The 23,858-nt window shown below is 42.5% G+C and overlaps 1 protein-coding gene and 1 long non-coding RNA gene across 2 annotated transcripts in view; both read right to left on the minus strand.

The window, feature by feature from the left end:
- Positions 1-23,858, minus strand: part of CDYL (chromodomain Y like) — a 153,954-nt gene that overhangs the window by 94,930 nt on the left and 35,166 nt on the right. The window lies entirely within an intron of this gene.
- LOC142827183 (uncharacterized) overlaps positions 12,847-23,858 on the minus strand; it is a 38,378-nt gene continuing 27,366 nt past the window's right edge. The window contains exon 3 of the long non-coding RNA XR_012901672.1: positions 12,847-13,284. This is a non-coding gene — a long non-coding RNA (uncharacterized LOC142827183). The remainder of the gene's footprint in view (positions 13,285-23,858) is intronic.

Below are 23,858 nucleotides of genomic sequence, written 5' to 3' on the forward strand. Positions count from 1 at the left end.
GGTCTGTTTTTCATTTATGCTATTCAAATCTAAAATGAAGTATTTATAATTATACATTTTGTAGGGACAGAGTTCTGCGGCTGGGGGCAGGGGAGAGGGAACAGGGTGCTGGGAAGGCAGAGTTCTGCAGCAGGGGACAGAGGGCCAGTGGGGACAGAGTTCAGGGAGTGGGGATGGGAATGGGGACAGAGCTCTGTAGCTGGGGAAGGGGGACAGCTCAGGGAATGGGGACAGAGCTCTGTAGCTGGGGACAGAGGAGTGGGGTCTGGGGAACGGGGAGTGCAGACAGGGAGCAGGGTGCTAGTGGCAGCAGAGAGTCCCCTGCATCTGTCTCCTCCCAGGATTCTCCCGCAGATGGAAGCCTGCACATGTCTCCTCTGGGCCTGACTTTCACCCCCCCTCCCACCGGTGGCACAGGGAAACCCCGTGAGTGCCTGCCCCAGGGCCAACCCCTCTCTCCTGCTGCGCAGTGTAGCACAGCACAGCCAACCCCCTCCTGCAGCATGGCCAACCCCCGCGGATGCCTGCCCCGGAGTCGAACCCCCTTCCCGCGGCCCGGCTCAGCCCGGCCAAACCCTCCCCCCCACCGCAGCACAGTCAACCCCCGCAGGCACCTGCCCCGGGGCCAAACCCCCCTCCCGCGGCGCAGCCTGGCCCAACCAACCTCCTCCCCTCCTGCAGCACGGCCAAACTCCGGGGCCGACCCCCACTCCCGCGGCTCAGGGAAACCCCTGCGCTCAACTCACCACTCCAGCATCAGAGGGAAATTAAATACAAGTTTAATTTTTATGCAAATGGTATGAACCAGGAGTTTGGATGGCTTGCACATTATCTTCCACAATCACATCTTAATGATTTAACCAAGCAACCAAAAAATGAAGGTGCTAATGGTTCTTGATGTCTGTGTAGAATCTGGTGTTGGTCATCTTCCTTTCCAAGGGCAAACTAACGACTCTTATCAGCCTCTTGTAACTATTTAGTCCTTAAGGTGCTACTAGACTATTTGTTGTTTTTTAAGTTCTTCTTTCTTAAGGACTGCCTATCTTCCTTCTGGACTATTCTTGAATTTTCATATTTGAGCCAAAAATATAGCTGTTATTCTATGGCACTATCATTTTTGATGCAGTTGTGATAAAAAATAAGTAGCTGAAATAGGCAGATCTTTGTACTATTTCAACTTTAAAGTAGAGTGTCAGTGAATGCAATAAGTAATGCTAAATAAGCAGTAGGGTAGTAATAATTAAATAACTGCATTGACTTATTTTGTTTAGGAGAATCCATCCTCAACATACAAGATTCTGAAGACTTGCCACCTTCAGGATCACCATCATTTTCTATAGTTTCAAAGTAATCTGCCGATGATAGGGTTTCAGTCACACCATGTATGTCACATAGCCATAGTAGCAAAAAGAAAAAACCTCCATAATCAAGAAAAAATAGATAACTTTGTGATAAGAACCAGCAGATTACCAAAAAAGGAGTAATGAAAAATTGTCCAATTTGTTTATGCAATAAACTCTCCTTTATGTATGACTGAGAACCCATGCTTCATTAACATGGTTCAGTCATTAAGACCAGGATTTAGTCCACCCAACAGAGCAGATATTGAAGGAAAATTGCTAGATAAAGTGTATGAAAGAGAAATTGAGTAGTGTGCAAAAAGTCTAGAGTAAAACTGTTAACCTGAGTCTTCATTGGTGGAGCAATGTCCACAATGATCCTATTGTATGTGCTTGTGTGACAACAGAAGGAGGGAATGTCTTTCCTTACAAAAACAACTGATACATCATGAAATGCAGACAAAGCAGAATACTTACAAGAAGTAGCAGTAAATGCTACAACAAAACTGTGAAAAAAAATCCAAATGTTTTGTAGATAGGTTAGTCACAGATAATGCCGCAAATATATCTAAGATGAGAAGAAATTTAGGAGAGAGTGAAGAGAGCACCAAGCTAACAACATACGGTTTAAGGGCCCATTTGATGAATCACCTAGTCAAAGACCTCAGTGTTTCAGAAATAAATGCTAATGTAGGTGAAATTGCAAAATACTTATATAACAATCACTTTGCAGCAGCTGCTATGGAAAAAAAAGGGGGGGAACCAAGCTAAGTCTCCCACAGCATGTGATGGAACTCAGCAGTGGACTGTTTTGAGTATTAAATGAAGAAATGACCTAATCTGATGACAGTTTATGAACATCATAATAAAACAGATGGCACTGTCAAAGCCAAAATCAACCTATGGAATTCCTTGCCAGAGGATGTCACGAAGACCAGGTCTTTAACAGAGTTAAAAAAAGAACTAGCTAAATTCATGGAGGTGAGGGCTGTTAATACTTATTGGCCAGGATAGGTAGGAATGGTGTCCCTAGCCTCTGTTTGTCAGGGGCTGGAAATGGATGACAAGAGAGGGATCACTTGATTCCCTGTTCTGTCCACTTTGGGGCACCTGGCAATGGCCACTGTCAGAAGATGGGATACTAGGCTAGATGGACCTTTGGTCTGACCCAAATATGGCTGTTTTTATGTTTTAAGTTCTCAACAATGGGCCTAAGAGAAATGTTGAAAACATGCTGAGTACCCTCAAGCATATTTCTATAGCCTTGAACAAAATGCAGGGAAACTGCTATTTTATTCTTGATGCTGTTGCAATTTGGAAGGAACAGAGTGAGATATTAAAAAGAGAAATATGCAATGACAGAGTTAAATTATAAGCATTAAAAAATATCAATGGGACAAGCACTATCTCCAACTCATTTTCTTGAAAGTATTCTCAATACTCGGTACTAGGGTCAAGCCTTAACCTCTGAAGAGGAGTTTGCTATTTCATGGGCATCCAGCAATCATCCTTTCATGACATCTACAATAAATGTCAGACGTAATGATTCAAGCAATACAAGGTTGCTGATGATGTTTTAAATAAAGTCACACCAGTGAACTGGTGCAAGTCACTTAAACGGCCTCTGAATCCAACTGCTTAAGTGTTCATCTCAGTTTTAATAGCAGTATCGTCTTCTGCCGGTGTAGAAAGAATATTTTCTTCCTTTGGTACCCGAAAAAAATAGGAAAGTTTGTTTATAATCTGGAAAAGAAAAACAAACAGGAAAATGAAGAAGAAGATGACTTAGTTAGCTGAGGAAGCCAATATTTTAAGTTTCTCATGTTGACTTGGCTGACAGTCGATTTAATTTTTTTAAAATTACATTTAACTATTTTAGTTAACAACTTTAACAAAAACAAACCAAATTAAAAAATACTTGAATGTTTAAATTCAAAAATTCATATGCTTGTTTTGTTAAATGTTTATATATTTGCTGTTGAAAAAAAATCCCAAACACATAATTTGTTGTTTTAGTTAAATGAAACCATTTAAATGTCTGTCTGGTGATGTTCTCCTAATTCAGCATGGCAAGAAAATCCTCCAATTATTAATGATTAACCTATAGAATTGGAGATATTTATGAAATCATTGGGAGGTGAACTATCTTCAATTACCTTTGGTAAATTAAATAACCAAACAATCATTCATTTTCTGATATAGCTATAAAACTAATCTGAAATGTTTTCGAAACAAATCAGTTTAAAAATGTATAATGTACCTTCTAAAAATGAAGCCTTTCTTTCTGAGTTGCGAAGAATATGTATTAAAGTTATAACCACCAACAAGAATGCACCTTTATGTAGAAAACCATGATTAAATCAATTTGATTGAAATCAATTTCACCCTACTTTAACCTGTACATTATGCGCTTTTCTCCCCCTAGTTAATAAATCTTTTTTTAGTTTACTACATACATTGTTTCTGGTCTGAGAACTGAAGTACAAACTGGTAATTGACTAGTAACGGTTTACTCTGCACTTTGACAGTCAGTCCTGAATCTGGCACTCATGGTGTTGAATCACTCCAAACAGTGTGATAGGCAGGTTGTAGCAAGATGCCTCACAATCCTGGGTAGCCCAGGAAGCATCACAACTGAAATGGGAAATATAATTTTAAAAATGTAAGTGTTTTCCTGCATGAGGAAGTTGACCAGAATACCTATTTTAGAATAAACTATTCAGATTAGTTGCCTACATGGACAATTTATTCTGCAAAAAAAAGTCACATTATTCTGGAAACATATTATACAAATAAAAGGAAAAGGTTTTCTTCCAAAAGTCAAACCCAAAGACTTTATTACTGCTTTTGTGGCCTTTATCTTTACTGGCATCAGATCTAGTTCTTGCTAAATAGGCCTGTTCCTTGGAATAGCGAACCTTCAGTTTCTGCTTAGACATTCCATGTCAAATCCCTGTAATCTCAACCTGAAATAGCACTTCATGGTGACAGCCAATTACCACGACTCTTCCTGCAGTTCCTAAAAAGTCATAAGATGCTTTTAAAGTATTTCACGAAGCATTTGACTTGCCATCACAATATTTTTGTTTTATGGACATACTCCTCTGACAAATGCTTATTCAAAGACAGCAAATTATCTCAGATGTCAGAATTATATTTTAGATACATTCTTATCTGACCACTTGATCTGTTTAATACACCCAACCCACTCAGAACATCTGAGACTTGCAATAGTCACAATCTCAACCACCACCTGGTTTCTGCTTTACTTTTTTAACTTTCATCATTAATCACCACATCTCATTGTTTTGTAACAGATTCATTCTTGGCTAATTCAAGACCTCTTCAAAACTATTTGAGCGTGATGATTCATCTAACTACACCTTTTCTTCTCCTGCCATGTAGATCCCATTGGTAAAATATCTCTGGTTAAAATCTCTCAGCTTTAGGTTTCTGACAGATAACCACAATGCAATAATTCCTCCCAAGTACACCATCTCTTATGGTTTATCACTTAATCTCAAAAGTCTGATAAGATGTTAGCACATATAAAGATAAAGGTAAACACTGGCTGAAGTGAACTTTCTAATACGCTTTCTAGTACTAACAAGCATTTGATTATCAATAGCCACTGACTTATCAAAATCAATATTTGCAAACCTCTTGTTGCAAGACTGAAGGTAACCTGAGAATACAGTAGGTACTTGAAATAGTGTGAATTTTATCCACTGAGCAAAAACACTTACACTATTTTTGCTCTTTACTATTTTTGCTCTTTACACAAAATGTTAAAATTTTATTCTTGAATGAACAGCAGTTATATATTTTATATTTTACATCTTAATTTCCAATCAAATCCTGATAAATAAAATACTACAGATAGTATGAAATGGTTTCAGATTTTTTTAAAACAGTATATAAACACCACTCTGCCAGGCCAGAGCTTTACTACCATTAAAAAAGATTTTATTCAAGGAGGTGAGCAGAAAAGAGTATCTGCAGCAATGTTAAAGTTGTGCAATTAAACATTCAAGAGACAGGAAATACAGAATCCCAACTGCATATTCAAAATGAACCAAGCCTTTCTATATGCTTTTCAATAGACTCCCTCCAGGATTAAACATGACCAAGAAATATTTTAAAGGTGTTAATCTCGCCTACACTATGTACTTGCACTTTAAACACTTGCTTTAAAAAAAAAAAAAAAGTTACCCCATCCACCTTGTGTCTTTAATCACAGAATAGCAGGACTGTAAGGGACCTAGAGAGGCTATCTAGTCCAACCCTCTGCACTCTGGGCAGGACTAAGTATTCTAACCCAGTGTTTCTCAACCTTTTTTTTAATAAAGTACCCCCTTTTAAAAAAAAATTATAAGTACCCCAGTACTTACAGTTTTCAGACACACACAATTTTTCTTCTACCATTGCAACACATTTGTATAAACAACAATTGTAGCCGGACGGGCGATGAAATTTTTCGGTGTAAAAAGTACAAAAATAATAAAGCGCTATAAAACTTACAACAAAAATTAAGTTCTCTCCAAATTTCAGTTGTATTGATGTACCCCCAGACTTCTCGAGTACCCCTAAAGGTACTCATACCACTGGCTGAGAAACACTGTTCTAAACCATCCCTCACAGGAGTTTGCCTAGGGAGATCGTGGAATCTTTACCATTGGAGAGCAGGTTAGAATTTATTCAGTGCTTAACCACCATGAAAGTTGCATAGTTTTTCCTAATGTCCAGTCTGAAGCTGCTTGGCTGCACTAAAAGCCCATTGCTCTATTTTTGGAGATTAAGGAAAACATTTTTTCTCCCTTCTCCTTGTAATGGCTTTTTATGTACTTGAACACCATTATCATGTCTCCTTTCAATTTTCTCTTCTCCAGACTAAACAAATCCATTTCTTTTCATCTTCTCTAACAGATCTCTGGACTTTCTCTTATTTATCCACATCTTTCCTGAAATGTGACATCCAGAACTGGATATAACACTCTACTAAAGTCTAATCAGCACAGAGCAGAGCAGAAGAATTACTTTTCGTGTCTTGCTTACAAACACTCCAACTAATACATCCCAGAATGATACTTGCTTCTTTAGCCACAGTGTTACACTACTGACTCATATTTAGCTTGCAGTCAACTATGACCTCCAGATCTGTTTGTGCAGTACCTCCTAGGCAGTCATTTCCCATTGTGTGTGTGTGTGTGTGTAACGGATCATTCCTTCCTAAGTGGGATACTGTGCACCTCTACTTATTGAATTTCATCCTATTTATTTCAGACCATTTCGCATTTTAATCCTATGCTCCAAAGCTCTTGTAACCCTTCCCATGCTGGTACTCTCTACGCCAGGGCTAATCAACTTTGGAAGCTCCGGAGGCCACTATGATACTCATAGCACATGCCGAGGGTCGCAACGTAAGTGTGGTTGCATATACGTGCAAATATATATGCAAATATATGCAAATAGTTTATTTCACACTGATGGGCATGAATACAAAGATTAAGGCAAGACTACACAACGCACAGGCCCCCATTTTAGTCAGTTATACTGATATTAATAAAATGCAATATTTACCCGATTTCCACCCATACGACAGAACTTTTAATGAGCAATGACAGACCATGAATTTAACTACTAAAACGCATATCAACAGAAGACAGTTAACATTGACTACTTTTTTGTTTTGGCTCCTATCTGGAGGCTGCATGTTGAGCCCCGCGTAAACCCCAAATCCCAATAACGTTGTGGGGAGTTTTGGGGAAAAGGGTTTTTTTTTTTGCATCTCTTTTGTGTCCCCAATTGACTTTTCTGTGGGTCAGTGACCCCCTGATTCAAAACAGATTCCCTGCCCTTCTCATAAATATGACAATGCAGAAAAATTTTGTGTTTGACATAGTATTTTATTTAAAAATGAAGCCTGGCCAACAAATTGGGGCCAAGCCCCCATCTGGCTGCAGCATAACACTTCTGCACCCACCCCCCAGACCCTAGATCTGAGCCTATCATACACTAGAACCCCTTGCCCTGAGCCCCTCACATACCCGAACCCAAATTCCTGCACCCTCACAGCCAGAAGCCTGTGGCTTGCTTAGTACCCCAACCCTCCATCTGAGCCCAACACTCCCCAGCCTGGAGCCCCATCCCCAAGCCAGCATCCCATTCTCCACCTCCTCCTGCATCCAAATTTCCTCCCAGAGCTTGCACCTCTCACCCCTTCCCACACCCAAATCCCTCATTCCCACCCCAGAGCCCACACATCCTGTCTCAACCCAGTGAGAGTACGGCTAGACTGTAGGAGTTTTTCCAGGATTCCAGAGATATCCTGGAAAAACTTTTCCACATCCAGGGATGCATTTGTTATTCTACTTTTTTTAGTGGAAGAGCAAACATGCTCTTTCAGTAACCCCTATATTCCCCGTTCCACGAGGAATAAGGGGGATTCCAAAATAAGGGGTTTTTCTAACATTTGGTCCAGTCTAGACAGGCCAAATGTTGGAAAAACCTCTTCCTACATAAGAATTGGAAAAAAAGTGGCAGTGTAGAGTGTATAAGGGCTGGGGATAGCAAGTGATGGAGAGGAGGAGAATAGGGAGGGAGGACGGGGCTTCAAGGAAGAGGTGGGGTTTTGGGGGAAGGATGGGGTGGTAGATCTTCGCTTGTTCTGAGATTTAAAAAGTGATCTTGGATGTAAAAAGGCTGGAGACCACTTTACTACACCTTTTTTTGTCAAGGAAAACATAGTGATAAGAAATGCCTGCATGGAGTTAGTTTTGCCATTCGCAACTCTCTGCTCAAGTCAATAGACACACCTAGTGCTGAATCTGAGCGCATCATGACTCTTTGACTATTCACTGAATCAGGCTACGTCAACATCATCAGTGCCTACGCACAAGCTCTGACAACAAATAGCGCAGATAAAGATCACTTTTATGAGAGCTTGCAGAAGGCAGCTGATTCTATCTCATCAGGTGAACAACTTTTCATCCTGGGAGACTTCAATGTAAGAGTGGGCACTGATACTTCATCATGGCCTATTTGCCTGGGACATCATGGCATTGGAAAAATGAATGAGAATGCCCACAGGCTACTGACATTTTGTTCTATTAATGAACTCTGCATAACGAACACCTTCTTCCCTGGAAAAGAATGTCACAAAGTTTCTTGGCGCCACCCACGGTCAGGCTACTGGCATCAACTGGATTTTGTCCTAGTGTGAAGAAAGGACCTAAACTGTGAAGTCCACACGTACCTATCATAGTACTGACTGTGACATGGAACATTCCCTCACTGTCAGTAAAACAAAACTAAAAGCGAAAAAATTCCATTGAAACCACACTGAACAAAAAGCCAAAAGTTAACTGTGTGAATACAAGGAATAGTGCTACATGTGAAGACTTTGCCAAAGCCTTTGCAAAAAGAGTGGGAAGAGAATGAGCATGTAGAATCAGTTGAAGAAACATGGCAAATTCTTCGTAGCGTTATTTATGAAGCAGCCCATGAAGCTTCTGGCAAAAAGTCGTCATCCAATAAGGACTGGCTTGAGGAAAATGCTGACAGATTGATGCCCTTCATAAAGCAGAAGACACAGCATAACTTGAAACCATCAAGAATCCATCCGACAGCGCGAAGGCCAAACTACAGCATGCAAAAGGCCTACTCCAGAGAGAGATCAAGCACTGCATAAATCAGTACTGGATAGATATTTGCAGTAATATCCAGGTTGCCTCCAATACAGGAAATGCAAGAGCCATGTATGAAGGCCTTAGGAAAGGTTAGGTCCCAACATTACTAAGATTGCTCCCCTAAAAACTAAGGAGAGTATCTCAATTACAGTTAAGAGCAAGCAAATGGCCAGATGGATTGAGCACTATTCAGAGCTGTATTCAGAGGAACGAAACATCAGGTTTCTGACATGAGACTTCATTCCCACTATGGAACAAATGCAAGAACCTGATGCTGTGCCAAGCAAGCAGGAACGGATAGATGCTATAGACACACTGTCAAGAGGAAAAGCGCCAGGCACAGATTGCATTCCTGTTGAAGTACTCAAGCTCAACAAAGATTGTCTCCTTCCCTCTTTTTATAACATCCTCTGAAGTGCTGGACGAAAGGAGAAATACCACAAGATATGAAAGATGCAAATATTGTCACCTTATATAAGAATAAAGGAGACAAGGGAGATTCTAACAACCATCAGGCATATCTCTCCTTAGCATCACAGGTAAAGCTTTTGCAAGAATCGTCTTAAGATGCCTCCAACTGTTGGTTCATCGCATATATCCAGAGTCACAGTGTGGATTTCATACAGGAAGATCAACCATCGACATGATCTTCTCCCTTCGCCAACTACAGGAGAAGTACCGTGAGCAAAATATGCCACTTTCGAACGCCTTTGTGAGGTCCACAAAAGAGATACACACTGTTAGGTGACAAGGACTTTACCTTCTACTTGAGAGAATAGGCTGCCTACCAAAACTATTGCAGCTGATCATAGCTTTTCATGAGGGTATGTGAGCTACTATCCAGTTTGATGGATATACATCAGATAGCTTTCAGGTGAACACAGGAGTAAGCAGGGCTGTGTTCTTGCCCCAACCCTATTTGGAATATTCTTCTCAGTCCTCCTAAGCTGTACATTCAAGAACTCACATGGCGGCATCTACCTCCATACAAGATCTGATGGATCACTTTTCAATCTAGCTAGACTACAGGCGAAAAGATAAAGAAAGTGCTTATCAGAGAACTGCTCTTCGCTGATGCTATTGTAGCTCATAATGAAACACAACTCCAAGATCTTATGAACCAACTGTCAAGAACCTGTCAACAATTTGCTCTTACCATCAGCATTAAGAAAACTGTGGTCCTTGCACAAGGTAACATGACTCCACCATGTATTATGCTAAACAACAACCCTCTGGAAGTAGTTCTGAAGTTCTGCTACTTAGGTTCAACCATAACTAGCAACTTCTCATTAGATGCAGAAATTAATATTCATATTGGAAAGGCAGCTACTACTTTCAGAAGACTAACAAAACATGCATGGGCAAACTCAAAGCTCACAATTAGAACAAAGATACTTATCTACCAGGCATGTGTGCTGAGCATTCTTCCCTATGGATCAGAAACAAGGACCACCCATGCAAGCCAAGGGAAAAAAAAAAAAAAAAAACCTTAGCTCTTTCCATCTTCATAGCTTATGCAAAATTTTGAACATCAAATGGCAAGAAAGTCTAGAATGAGAAAGTATTAGAAAGAACTGGAATGTCAAGCATGGGAGCCATTCTGCATAACAGAAGGCTATGGTGGCTGGGTCACGTGAAGAGAATGGACAATAACCACATCCCAAAAAATATTTTGTACGGAGAACTGGCAGAGGGAACAAAACCAAAAGGACTCCCTATACTCTGTTTCAAGGACTACTGCAAAGTTGCTTTGGTAAAGTTTCAGATAGACATTGATAGTTGGGAAAATCTGGCAACGGACAGAAATATCTGGCATCAACATCTCCACCAAGGACAAAAGCACTACGACAAGACTTTGGCAGAAAACCAGAAAAAGAAAAGAATGAAGAGGAAAGAACAGATGACAACAACTAACAGTACTACAGCCAAACAGGCATTTCTTGCATTGGTCTATTGAACCACACAAAACATTGCAAAAAGCGACCAGTTTAATACTGCATCCCACCGTCTTTCGAGACATATGGAGGCCATGATGATGAAACCCCAAATCATATCGCAGGCTGCAAGCAGATAGGCTGCGGGCTGCATGTTGAGTAGCCCTGCTCTATGCTATTATCTAAATCAATGATGAAGATAAGGAACAGAACTGGACTCAGAATTGATCTCTGAAGGACCTCACTGGATATGCCTTTAGATTGATTGAAACCATTGATAATTACTATCTAGGAATGATTTTCCAGCCAGTTATACACCCACCTTACAGTAGCTCAATCTAGATTGCATCTCTCTAGTTTGTATACGAAAGGACCATGCAAGACAATATTAAAAAGCCTTGCTTATTAAAGTAGGGGTGACCAACCCGTTCCAGATGAAGAGCCACAATAGCAGTGGAGACAGTGTAAGGAGCCGTGGCAAAGTTGGGGGGAGGGAGAGAAAGTGCCGCGCTGGGGGAAAATAGGTGCTGGTACACCATCCTGGGGCACAGCCTTTTCCTCTTCATACTCTCTCCACAGCTATTGTGGCTCACAAAAAAACACTGGGAAGGGGTGAGAGGTGCAAGCTCTGGGAGGGAATTTGGGTGCACAAGGAAGTAGAGAAGAGGATGCTGGCTCAGGGAGGGGGCTCCAGGCTGGAGAGTGTTAGAGTCAGGGGGAAGGTTGGGGTGCTGAGCAAGCCACAGGCTTGTGGCTGTGAGGGTGCAGGAATTTGGGCTGGGATACATGAGGGGCTCAGGACACAGATTTGCTGTGTGTGGATGGTGCAGGAGTGTTGTGGCAAAAGTCTGGGGATGTGGGGGTGCAGGAGTTTGGGGATGAGAGATGCTCAGAATAGGGGGTTCTAGTGTATGACAGACTCAGGTCTGGGGAGATGCAGGAGTGTTATGATGCTGTGGCCAGATGGGGGCTTGGCCCCAATTGGGGGCTTGTTGGCCAGGCTTCATTTTCAAATAAAATATTATGTCAAACACAAAATGTTTCAACGTTGTCTTTATTTATGAGAGGGGCGAGGAACCTGTTTTGAGTCAGGGTCAGTGACCCACAGAAAAGTAGGTTGGGGCCACACAAGTGAGACGGAGATTTAAAAAAAAAAAAAAAACCACCACACACACCAGCCCACACACCTCCTCCCAAAAACCCCCCATGCCTCACTAATGTGGCCCCAACTGTGCTGGAGGGGGCAGGGGACAAGGTGCTGGGGCAGGTAGCAGGGTAGTTGTAGGGGGGATCTGGCCAAGAGGAGGGGCAAAGACAGCTGAGGCCAGTACCTGGGGATCCCGGGTCTCAGGAAGCGCACAGGCTTCTCTTCCCCTCCCCTAAACAGCTGGTGCACTTCCTGAAATGCCCGGTCTGTCACTCCACCAGGGACTTCCTTTCCCCCTGCTGCCTGCCTGCGCAGGGTGTGTGTAGGAGTCCCAGGGCTGCATGACAGCTCCCACTTCTCAGGAAGCGTGTGTTCTTCCTCTGCTCTCCTCCACAGCCTCATGCTTCCTGAGAAGTTGGAGCTGGCATGCAGTCCCAGGATTCCAAACCCCCCCTCCCCCCTCCAGCACAGGCAGACAGCAGGGGGAAAAGTCCCTGGTGGTGCGACAGACCCAGCATTTCAGGACGCTCACCAGCTGTTTAGGGGAGGGGAAGAGCAGCCTGCTCTAACCCAGTCCCTCTCCCCTTCCCCAGAGCCAGGCACCCAGCCCCGCTCTAACTCAATCCCCCTCTCCTCTCCTTCCCCAAAGCCAGGCGCACACACCAGCCAACAGAATCCCCCTCCCCTTTCCTTCCCCAGAGCCAACACCTTCCCTCCCTGCTGTAACCCAATCCCTCTTCTCCCCACCTTATGCTTGGGTCCCATAGCCAGAGCCACTAAGCTGCATCCTGGACGCCATGCGCACCTCCTCCAGAGCCTGGCATCTCCCCACCGCATCCTTACGCCCGGGTCCCGGAGCTGCTGCTAAAGCTGCTGCCTGCGCTCAGCGGCCGGCTGCCATGTGCGACCCAGCCTGCATATACAGGATATGACGCAGTGCTCTGGGAGCCCCAAGTGGAACAGTGCAGGCCATGAGCATGCGTGCGGCTCACAGCGGCCCAGCCATGAGAGCAGCTAACCTGAGCAGTTCCGGGTTCCGTCCCGGTTCCGTCAGGAGTTGCAATTTTTTTCTTTGAGAGCCACATGCGGCTCGCAAGCCTCGGGTTGGCCACTGCTGTATTAATGTCAAGATACAGTACCTCTACCATATCTCCACCATCCATCAGACTGTTACCCTGTCAAAAAAAACCATTAGTTTATATGACAATTTATTCTTGACAAATCCACAACAACTATTACTTAACATACGATCTTCTACGCATCTGCAAACTGACGGATTAATGATTTACTCCTTTATCTTTCCAGGTACTGAAGTTGACCAGTCTGTAATTTCTTGGATTGTCCTTATTTCCTTTATTTATTTATTTTTTAATAAATGGGCACTATATTTGCCCTTTTCTAGGCCTCTGGAATCTCTTCCACCTTTCATGACTTTTTAAAGATAATAGCTAACGGCTCAAATAGCTCCAGAGTTCACCTCTGAGTACAGTTTTTCTGAATCTCTCTCATCAGGCCATGGTAACTTGAAGACATCTAATTTGTCTAAGTAATTTTAACTTCTTTCCCTATTTCAACCACTGTTCCCAACTCATTTTCACTGGCATTCATTAAGTTAGACATCCAATCACTACTAACCTTTTGGCGAAAACAGAAACAAAAATTTCATTTAGCACTTCTGTCTTACGGTATGTCTACACTACAAAGTTAATTCGAACTAACAGACGTTAGTTCGAATTAACTTTGATAGGCACTACACATGCAAATCGCTAGTTCGAACTAGCGGTGCGCTTAATTCGAACTAGATAAACCTCATTTTACGCCTAGTTCGAATTAACTAGTTCGAATTAAGGGCTGTGTAGCCACTTAATTGGAACTACTGGGAGGCTAACTCTCCCCAGCTTTCCCTGGTGGCCACTCTGGGCACCACCAGGGAAACTCATATGCCCCTCCCTCCCTGCCCCGGACCCCTTAAAGGGGCATGGGCTGGCTACGGTGCCCGTGCCAGGTGCAAGCCTGCCAGCACCCAGCCAGCAGACCTTGCAACTGGCATGGCTCGAGCCGGCCACCCGCTGCCACCCAGCCCTCCGCCTCTTCCCGGGACCAGGCTGGCGGCTCCTGGGAGCATGCCCAGGTCCGGGCGCCCGCCTGGTCTAGTGCAGACATCGTGGACCTCATCCACGACCTCCGCACTAGGCACAGGAAAGTGGCCGTCTAGGGCAGGAGAGCTGCCAGCCTGGCCACCCAGGAGCAGGTTGGCATGAAAATCAAGGTGGTCCACTGAGACCCCCGACCCTGAGCTTAGAATGGCCATACTGGGTCACACCAAACGTCCATCTAGCCCAGTAGCCTGTCTGCCGACAGCAGCCAGCACCAGGTGTCCTGGAGGGGGTGGACCGAAGACAACGATCAAGCGATTTGTCTTGTGCCATCCATCTCCAGCCTCTGACAAACAGAGGCCAGGGACACCATTCCTACCTCCTGGCTAATAGCACTCCATGGACCCAACCTCCATGACTTTATCTCACTTCTCTTTAAACTCTGTTCTAGTTCTAGCCTTCACAGCCTCCTGCAGCAAGGAGTTCCACAGGTTGATTATTTGCTTTGTGAAGAAGAACTTTCTGTTGTTAGTTTGAAGCCTGCTACCCATTCATTTCATTTGGTGTCCTCTAGTCCTTCTATTATGGGAACTAATGAAGAACTTTTCTTTATGCTCCCTCTCCTCACCACTCATGCTTTTATAGACCTCTATCATATCCCCCTTCAGTCTCCTCTTTTCTAAGCTGAGAAGTCCCAGTCTCTTTAGCCTCTCTTCATATGGGACCTGTTCCAAACCCCTGATCATTTTAGTTGCCCTCCCCTCTCCCACCCTCTCTCTTCCCCTCTCCCACCTTCTTTTCCCAGTCTCCCTGAGTTTTGTTCAATAAAGAGAGTTTCTATTTTTGAACACAATTGTCCTTTATTTTGAACATCAGGAAGGGGGGCTAGGGATGGGTAAGTGGAAGGAGGTGAGGGAGGAATGGGGTACGAGCCCCCGATGGGGAGGACTGGGCTGGCTCTGCGGGCTCCTCGGGGTGGAAACTCTCCTGAAGCCCCTTGATTGACCCCACTCCCCCCCCCGGATGGCAGCCTGTGGCAAGTGCAGCCGGGCTGATGGCCGAGTGCTGTGATGTGCCGAGCATGGGCACTCAGGGCACTCCAAGCCAGGACTGCTTTGCAAGCGGGGAACCCCTGAGAACTGTCTGTCCGGGGTGGGGGTCGGGTCCCTTTAAGCACAGTCCTTAGCTAGCCTGAGGCAGCAGCTCCACACTGTAAGTACTAATCTGATGCCCTGCCGGCACTGCTTCCGGCCATACTTAACCTCAGTTCAGGGTCCACTCAGTGTGGACATGCTAGTTCGAATTAGCAGAACGCTAATTCGAACTAGTTTAAGTCTAGATGCGCTAATTCGAATTAGCTTAGTTCGAATTAACTAATTCGAACTAAGTTAGTTCGAATTAGTGCTGTAGTGTAGACATACCCTTACATATTTGTCATTTTTCTTCCCCATTAATTAACAGTGCTATCCTGTCTTCCTTTTACTTACAGTGTATTTGTAGAATGTTTTCTTGTTACTCTTTATGTGTCTAATTAATTTTATCTCATTTTGTGCTTTGGCCTTTATACTTTTTTCCAGTTTACATCCATCATGGACAATCTTGTTGCAGCAACAAAGCTTTTGCCACCCATATGATTGCTGGCTATGTAAGAGCTTTGTTTGCTACACACTCTTCAGAACTAGTTAGTCTTTAATTCTCATATATCCATACCAAAAAAGCTTCCAAAACCAAATCAGTGCAGCCTGCTGGACGCAACTGTTGGGTTTCAATCTCGATTATCTTTGTTTCTGATCATATCCTGCTACTTGGTATAGAGCATCTGACAACAAGAATAAAACAATCAATCAAAGATACTTCAACCTTGCTCAGTGCCCACATCTGCCTTCCATCCAGAGTTGGCACAAAATGTGGTTTACATAAATCTGTAGTTTTGTAGCAAATTTGATGTCATATCATATCATCCCAACAGAAGCCACTGAAGGACTTGAAAAGTGGCAGAGGTTGTGGCTGTATAAGCGTCTGCATCTTTCAAGCATACTCATCAAGCATTGCTGATGCCAACCCACATATTTGATAGCTGCCACATATTGGGACAGGTTAATACTATGCTGGTTTTATTGTTGAGTTGAAAGTGGTTTCATGGTAGCGATGAGGGACCTAGTTTTATCTAGCTTAATAATCAGATGAGTAATGCTGCTTCTTGCCTGACCTAAACAGCCATTAGCTGTATTGATTCAAACTAAGCTAACAGGACAATCTCCACGTATTCAGAATCTCAAAGAAGAGTTGCATTGAGTTTAATGCAACCAAGAGCTCTTTCCTCAAGCTTATTCAACTGATCAATGCAAAAAGTGAACAATGATGGTAACAGAGGTAAAAAACGATGCCGTGCATCTGCCACTGATGCAAATGAGGCCTTCCATCTATTACATAAATGACACTATCTCTTCTATATATGACACTACATTCCCAGAGATGCAGAAATACCTCATCAGATCCCACAAACTTGCTTGATGCACACAGACTCAAAGACCTGATGGAAGCTCTTAAGCAGCTTGGTGCACAGCTTAACATTAATCCATCTTCTCAAAAATCTATTTTATGATAAAGATCTGGTCAATAGTAGAACTAATAGGTTTAAAGTCACATTGAGTACTCTGGCCCTGGCCTGAAACTCATCACTAATTCCAGATCTTAACACAGAATTTAAGTTCTTCAAAGAGTTCTAAATGAAATTCCTGAGTTCAAATCACTCTTAACTAGGAGTGTCCTGCAAGATTTGGTTAACTAATTCAATACGTAGCCTTGCTTTTCTCATTCATAAAGAGGGGCTTTGACGTGGAAAGTTTTCAAGGGTTGGAACCTAAAGCCCACACATCAACACAAAGTAGTACTTTGAAACAGTGCATACCAAGGCCATGGATTTTAACATAAAAGGCATTGGCACATAGCCCCTCCATGAAGATGAAGTGCTGAGATGCTCCATTTCCCTCATTAAAGTACGCTGACACACTGATGAATTGTACACCTTTTACACCTCGGCACTCAAGATTTTCTTCCTAAATTTACCATGTTCCACTGTGATCATATCATCTGACCTCCTGTACAACACAGGCCAGAGAACTTCTCCCAAATGATTCCCAGAGCATATAGTTTAGTAAAACAGACAAACTTTTATTTAAACATTGTCAGTGATAGAAAATCCACTACCACCTTGGCAAATTGTTCTAGTGGCTAATTATCCTCATTGTTAAAAATGTATTCCTTTTTTCTAATCTGAAGTTGTCTAGCTTCAACTTCCAGATACTGGATTGTTTATAACTTCCTCTGGTATCCGATAGATTGAAAAAGCCATTATTAAATATTTGCTGCCCACATCAAGTCACACCTTAACCAGTGTTCCCTGTGAGCTGCCTGGCAGCACAGCTTCATAGGTGACTAATCAGTCCCGCCCAGTCAGAGACTCAGGGCTCCTAGCACAAAGCTGACTGACTGGACGGAGCTGATTAATCACCTGTGAAGCTGTGCAGCCACCCAGCTTAGAGAGAACACTGACTGTAACCTTCTCTTTAAGATAAATAAAATAATCAAATGCTAAAACTGGAAGGGACACTTGAGAGATCATCAAATCCAGTCCCCTACATTCATGGCAGGACAAGCACCATCTAGATCATGGGTTCCCAAACTGGGGGAAGAGGGGGCAGGCGTGAAGAAATTCCAGGGGGAGCGCAAGGCGACCTAGCCACACATACCCCTGTCAATCTGACCCCAAGTTTTGCTGCTTTTAGGGGCTGGGGGTGAGGGTTTCTCAAAAATCAAAAAGGGGGCATTGATGCCAAAAAGTTTGGGAATCACTGATCGAGATGATCATCCCTGACAGATGTCTATCTCCAAGAATGGAGATTCCACAACCTCCCTAGGCAATTTATTTCAGTGTTTAACCACCCTGACAGGAAATTTTTCCTAATGTTCAACCTAAACCTCCCTTGCTGCAATTGAAGCTCACTGCTTCTTGTCCTATCAGAGGTCAAGAACAACAATTTTTCTTCTTCCTCCTTGTAATACCCTTTCAGGTACTTGAAAGCCAATGTGTCCCCTCTCAGTCTTTTCTTTTCCAGACTAAAGAAATCAATTATTTCAATCTTCCCTTGCAGGCCATGATTTCTAGAACTTTAACCATTTTTGTTGCTCTTTCCTGAACCTTCTTCAATTTGTCTACTTCTTTACTGAAAAGTGGTGCCCAGAACTGGACATAATACTCCACTAGAGGCCTAATCAGCACAGAGTAGAATGGAATTACTTCTTGTGGCTTGCTTACAACATTCCTGATAATGCTCCCCCAGAATATTTGCCTTTTTTTTTTTTTTTTTTTTTTTTTTTTTTTGAGGTGCAACACTGGCACACTTTTGGCTCATTTAGCTTGTGGATATTTAGCAAATAGATTGTTTTCTAATCCCTCATCATTCTTGTAGCTCTTCTCTGAATCCTCTTTATTTTATTAATATCCTTCTTGAACTGTTGACCCCAGAACTGGACATAATATTACAGCAGTGGCTGCACCTCTGCCAAATGGAGATAAAATAACCTCTCTTCTCTTAGCTGTAATTCCCACTTGTGAATCCAAGAACCAAACTGGTTCTGTTGGCTATAGCATCACATTGACCGCTCATGTTCAGCTGATTTTCTACCAAGTCTCCCATATCTTTTTCAGTCAGGGATTCTCAAGAAAGAGAACCCCATTTTGTAAGGATGGCCTACATTCTTTGTTCCTAGATGTACCTATACTGTTTGCTTGCGCTGAAGTTTATTTCAATATTGCTTGCTGAGCGCTTCATTATTTAGCACTTCCCCATTTTTTGTCATTTTCAAACTTTACCAGTGATAATGTTAGGTATTCTTCTATGTCATTAACAAAAATGTTAAGTGGCTTAAGGCAAAAATCAATCCCAATAGAAACATGCCCATTTTATGATACCCCATTTAGGATTCAAAATTAATTGTATCAGACAACTTTTAGTCCATTTCACGCATGCCAGGTCAATTTTATATCATTCTAGATTTTTCAATCAAAATGCTATGCTGAACCAAGTCAAACACCTTATGAAATATTAAGTATACTACCTCAACACCATTACCTTTATCAACTAACCATATAATCTCTTTTTTTTTTAAATCAAATTAATTTGACAGGATTTATTTCCCTTCTATTAAATATTGATTGACCAGAGGTATTTACTACTTATGCATTCAGCACTGACAGCTGTTCATTTATGTATTCAAATAGAATCAGACTGACAGTGACAGCTCTCCAAAAGAAAAGTTTTTCTGGATACTTCAAGGAAATGGTCTAACAGTCACCCTCTCAATTCCCTCAGGGTAAGCAAGAATCATTTTTATAATGTAACGTACTTCACATTTACAGAATTTTTCTGGGATTTTATCTAAATGCTAGATATGAGGCTCTCCTACTTAAGGCTATTCTCTCAAAACAGTCCCTCAGGGAGGATGTTCTTACAGACTGTTTTGGCCCTTTCCCAATGCTTTTATGAAGTTTGAAATAGTGAAGTCTTCCGGATCTTTCTGAAAGCATCTGATCCAATGCCTGAGCTAGCGTCAATATAGAGGAATGCATTTCCTTCTGTATGTCTGATTTGCAACAATCTTTAGAATGTCTTTGTCCTGAGAATTACATGGCTTTGCCACTAGCTGTTTACACCTGTTCCATATTTCCCCAAAAAACTTCCACATCCTGTTACAAATAGAGATTTGAGAAGCTTCCACTAGACTTCTGGGCATATAAATACGCTACCCACAATTTTTGTTCTTTCATGAAAGGAGTCAATGAGATTGTGCTGACTCCCCTGGAACTTTTTAGTCTCTGGAAATAGTAATCCAGGAATTATGGTATCTGTATAGAAGGGACACTCAATCACTTGTAATTCAACTCTGAACAATGAAGGAGGCTGTCCGATTAAATTCACTCACTTGCCTGCTTCTGCTCAGAGGCCCCAGCTCTGACTCCCACTGTGCCATCCAACAAGGGTGTGTGGAAGGAGAGATATGCCTACTATGCTCTGATGGGTGTGGGGTGAAGAAAAGCAGAATACTTTTTCCACAGAAGGGGCCATGCTATCAGAAGTACCTTGATGATGAAGTCAGTACTACAGATACCTTCTTCATCTGCTGCACCAAAAACTCTGCAGCCAGTGGTTTAATTATCATCACCCTCTGCTGTGATAGGTCTGAGGTTGTCTGTACACAAGCACTGGATAGGAGGGAGAGTGATGTGTCCCACAAGTTTAATTGGAACCATTACTGCTCTAGTAACTGTGAATGCTGGGGCACCAAAGGGACTCTTCCCAGGCTGGTGGCTGCCCCTCGACTGTTGAGCCAGGTGACTGAGGTAATATCAACAGAAGAGGATCCAATAAAAAGTGAGAGTGGCAAGTATTTGCACTTATGGAGCTCTTCTTCAAGTCCAGAAAATCTGTTCAGACAGTCGCTGCTAAATACAAGATGCAACTGATGGTAAAGCATAAGTAGATAACATATTTCAAGGGACCATTCAAGGTGACCTGTTAAACTTTCCTTCCTATGACTGGCGGGATAAAGGGGACGGTCTATGGGGGAGGAGGGGAGAGAAACAGTTTGTCGGTGGGTTAACAATCTATAATCTGTTGAACTCCTAGCTCATGGTATTCAAGAGAAACTGACCAAAGGACTGAGGTCTATACAGTTCCTTTAAGTGTTTGAAGAATTTTCCGCAGAATGCTTCAAGAGGAACAATTTTAGGTTGGCTTCTCTTACTTTCCGAATCTGCTTACAGAAGGAAGAACATACGCTATACCACTCAGGAATCTGTCCTTTTCCTAAAAAAAATAATAATAAGTAAGTGCCCATTGTTAAGTGGCATTGAACTTCACAATAAGGGCACATCTTAAACCCACATTTTACTAGAGTTTTGTAAAAAAAAAAAAAAAAAGGGGAGTGTTTCTGGGACAAAAAGCAGAACTTAACAATTGTGTATGTTGCCAATGGGCAACAAGAATAAACAAATACTAACCACAGAAAACTAAGAGACACTGTTAGGATTCTCTCTCACTGCCATGGGAATTAGTAAGAAAGAACTGATGAATCAGTAAGTCCTCACGCTTCCCTATGAGCAGAAAGAACACCTAAGGTGCAAGTTTAGTCCCAGCAGACGCTGCTGGCAAAAACACTTTGATCTCATGCACGTGTCAACAGTGCACCAAAAGTGGGACCTATGTGGACAGTCACTCAAACAAGAGCCATAGTTGCTGTGGCAATTATTTCAGCTTCCCATCACCTCCTGTGCTTGCCAACCTGCCTATCAGGAAAAGCACTGAAAATGTAAAGAAGAAACAGTGTGTTTTCCCTCACTTGCCCCAATTGAGAGAGTCTGTCTGGCTATGAGCAAGTGACTCACTCCATCAATCCATTTGTTCGTTCAAGAACGCCTCCTAAAGGGTAAGAGCTAGGATCACCAAATTTGTATGTAGCTTTCATAACTTAAATCAAGGTAAGGGTTTAGTTGTACCAGAACAATGTGATGTACCTGGGATGCATTCTTTTTCATACCACAGAAAGGGAAGGGGCCGCTAGCAGGGACAGTTATACTATATAATGACCATGGGAGGCAGCAAGGGGACAGATATAACCCCATTGGGGTAGCAGGGTGCAGTGGTGGAGATAAGCTTCCCGCTCACCATCCAGGCAGCGTGGCCCCTGCGGTAGCTAGCCCCAGGGAGCCCCCCCAAATAGTATGGACCCCACACTCCTGCTCTGAGCCCTCTCACCCCCCAACCCTGATTCCAGCACCCCCCACACCACCAGCCCTACTCCTCGAATGACCCACTTAGCACCCAGTAAATCTTTTAGTTCTCAATAACTGAAATAATTTGTTTTGCTCAAACTTTACCAAAAATATTAACCTTCAAGTTAGATATCAAGTTGGGAAAGTTTTAGAAAATAATGAGCAACTAAATATAAGGGTCAGACTTTAAACAGGGAACACTATGTAACATTATCTATACTAATCACTGATGTTTCTGCTAGAATAGTAAACAGCCTTATTTTCTACACTTTTAAAACTGGAAATCAACAAAACACGGTGGACTAAAATAGGGTTTTTTTAAAATTGGTTTTTGATTTAAAAACATAAAATACTAAATTTCTCATTTAAAAATAACAGTTACAATTAAATTTAATCATAAATATCCTACACATACACTCACAGTCTCATGAAAAAATGAATTAGTGGGTCTAGTCTGCCCAGCCTACTTGTTCTTGATTCTTGACATTTCTAGGCTTTCAATTTCTGTTTCTCAGTAAACTAAAAGTAACATGCAAAGAAAGACACAGGCTTGATAAGACTGTTCTTGTTCTACGCTTATGTTGTGGACCTAGGCCAACCATGGCAGAGTTAGTTAAGACACTGTCTTAAAGACCGAGATAATATATAGGAAAAGACAGAAGCAGCATAGGAAGGAACAGTGGAGTGGACTGGAAAGGAAAAGGGAAGACAGTACTCAGCATACACACAGCTTCCTATATTCCCCAAACTTTTGACACAGAAAAACTGTCATAGCTTCTGGGCATAAAAGAGATCCTATTTGGAAATATTTTGAAGAAATTTGTCCCCTGGGTAATAAAGGAAAACGTGTCAAGTGTAAGCAGTGCAAGAAGAAACTTAAAGGCCTAGTTTCAAGAATGAAACATCCGAAAGGAAAGTGCTTATTAGGAGAAAATTATGCAGATGACGATGTGGATCAACTAGTTAATAACTTAAATAACTGACTTTGCAGTGCATCATCACTCAAGATTTTCTCTGCGCCTTTTAGTACAAGTGTGATTCCACAAATAAATTCCCAAGGTGTCTTATGTTGGATACTGCTAGAAAAAAAAGTTTAGTTAAGTAATTAAACAAGGATTAGCTGAATTAGGTTTAGATTATATCACCAACTATCCAGTACAGAAAGCTTCAGTAAAAGAAATCTAGAGTTGCCAGTTGACACTGAGTGTCATTTTCTTATTTTATATCACACTAGAAGACTTATCCAATGTTGCCTGGGTGCTTCAGGGCAGGGTGCCGGTGGTGCGGGGATGCAGGAGTCAGGACAGAGCCTTGGGGATGAGAGGCAGGGCAGAAGGCTGGGGCTGTGGAGGCTGAGACAGTGAGGGTTGGGGGATGAGGAGGAGTTGAGTGCAGAGAGTCCCATCCTACAGGGCTCTCCCCGTCCTCCCCAGGTGGAGCCCCAGCCCTGTTGACAACTCTTTAGGTGGTGCTGCTGCCCCCAGTGGCCACACTGCAGTATAGCTTCTCCCCTGCAGTCACTGCCCCCAGTGGTCACTCTCAGTATGATGTCCTTCCTTTTTGTATCCCTCCCTTTCCGTATTATGGAAAACAGTCCAATTCACAGGACTTCCCATTTTCTAGGTGCAGCCAAACCCTGATCTTGCCTCAAGTTAGGTTAAGAGAAAGCTGCATACCAAATTTGGTGGTCCCAGCTCTTACTGTTTCGGAGAAGTTCTTGAGCAAACAGACTCGCAGACAGGCACACAGACAGACAGATTCACAAATCTCTTTAAAAAAAAAAAAAAAAAAAAAAAAAAAAAAGATAATAACCACCCCT

The sequence above is a fragment of the Pelodiscus sinensis genome, chromosome 2, assembly GCF_049634645.1.
Source record: "Pelodiscus sinensis isolate JC-2024 chromosome 2, ASM4963464v1, whole genome shotgun sequence".
Classification (NCBI taxonomy): Eukaryota; Metazoa; Chordata; order Testudines; family Trionychidae; genus Pelodiscus; species Pelodiscus sinensis.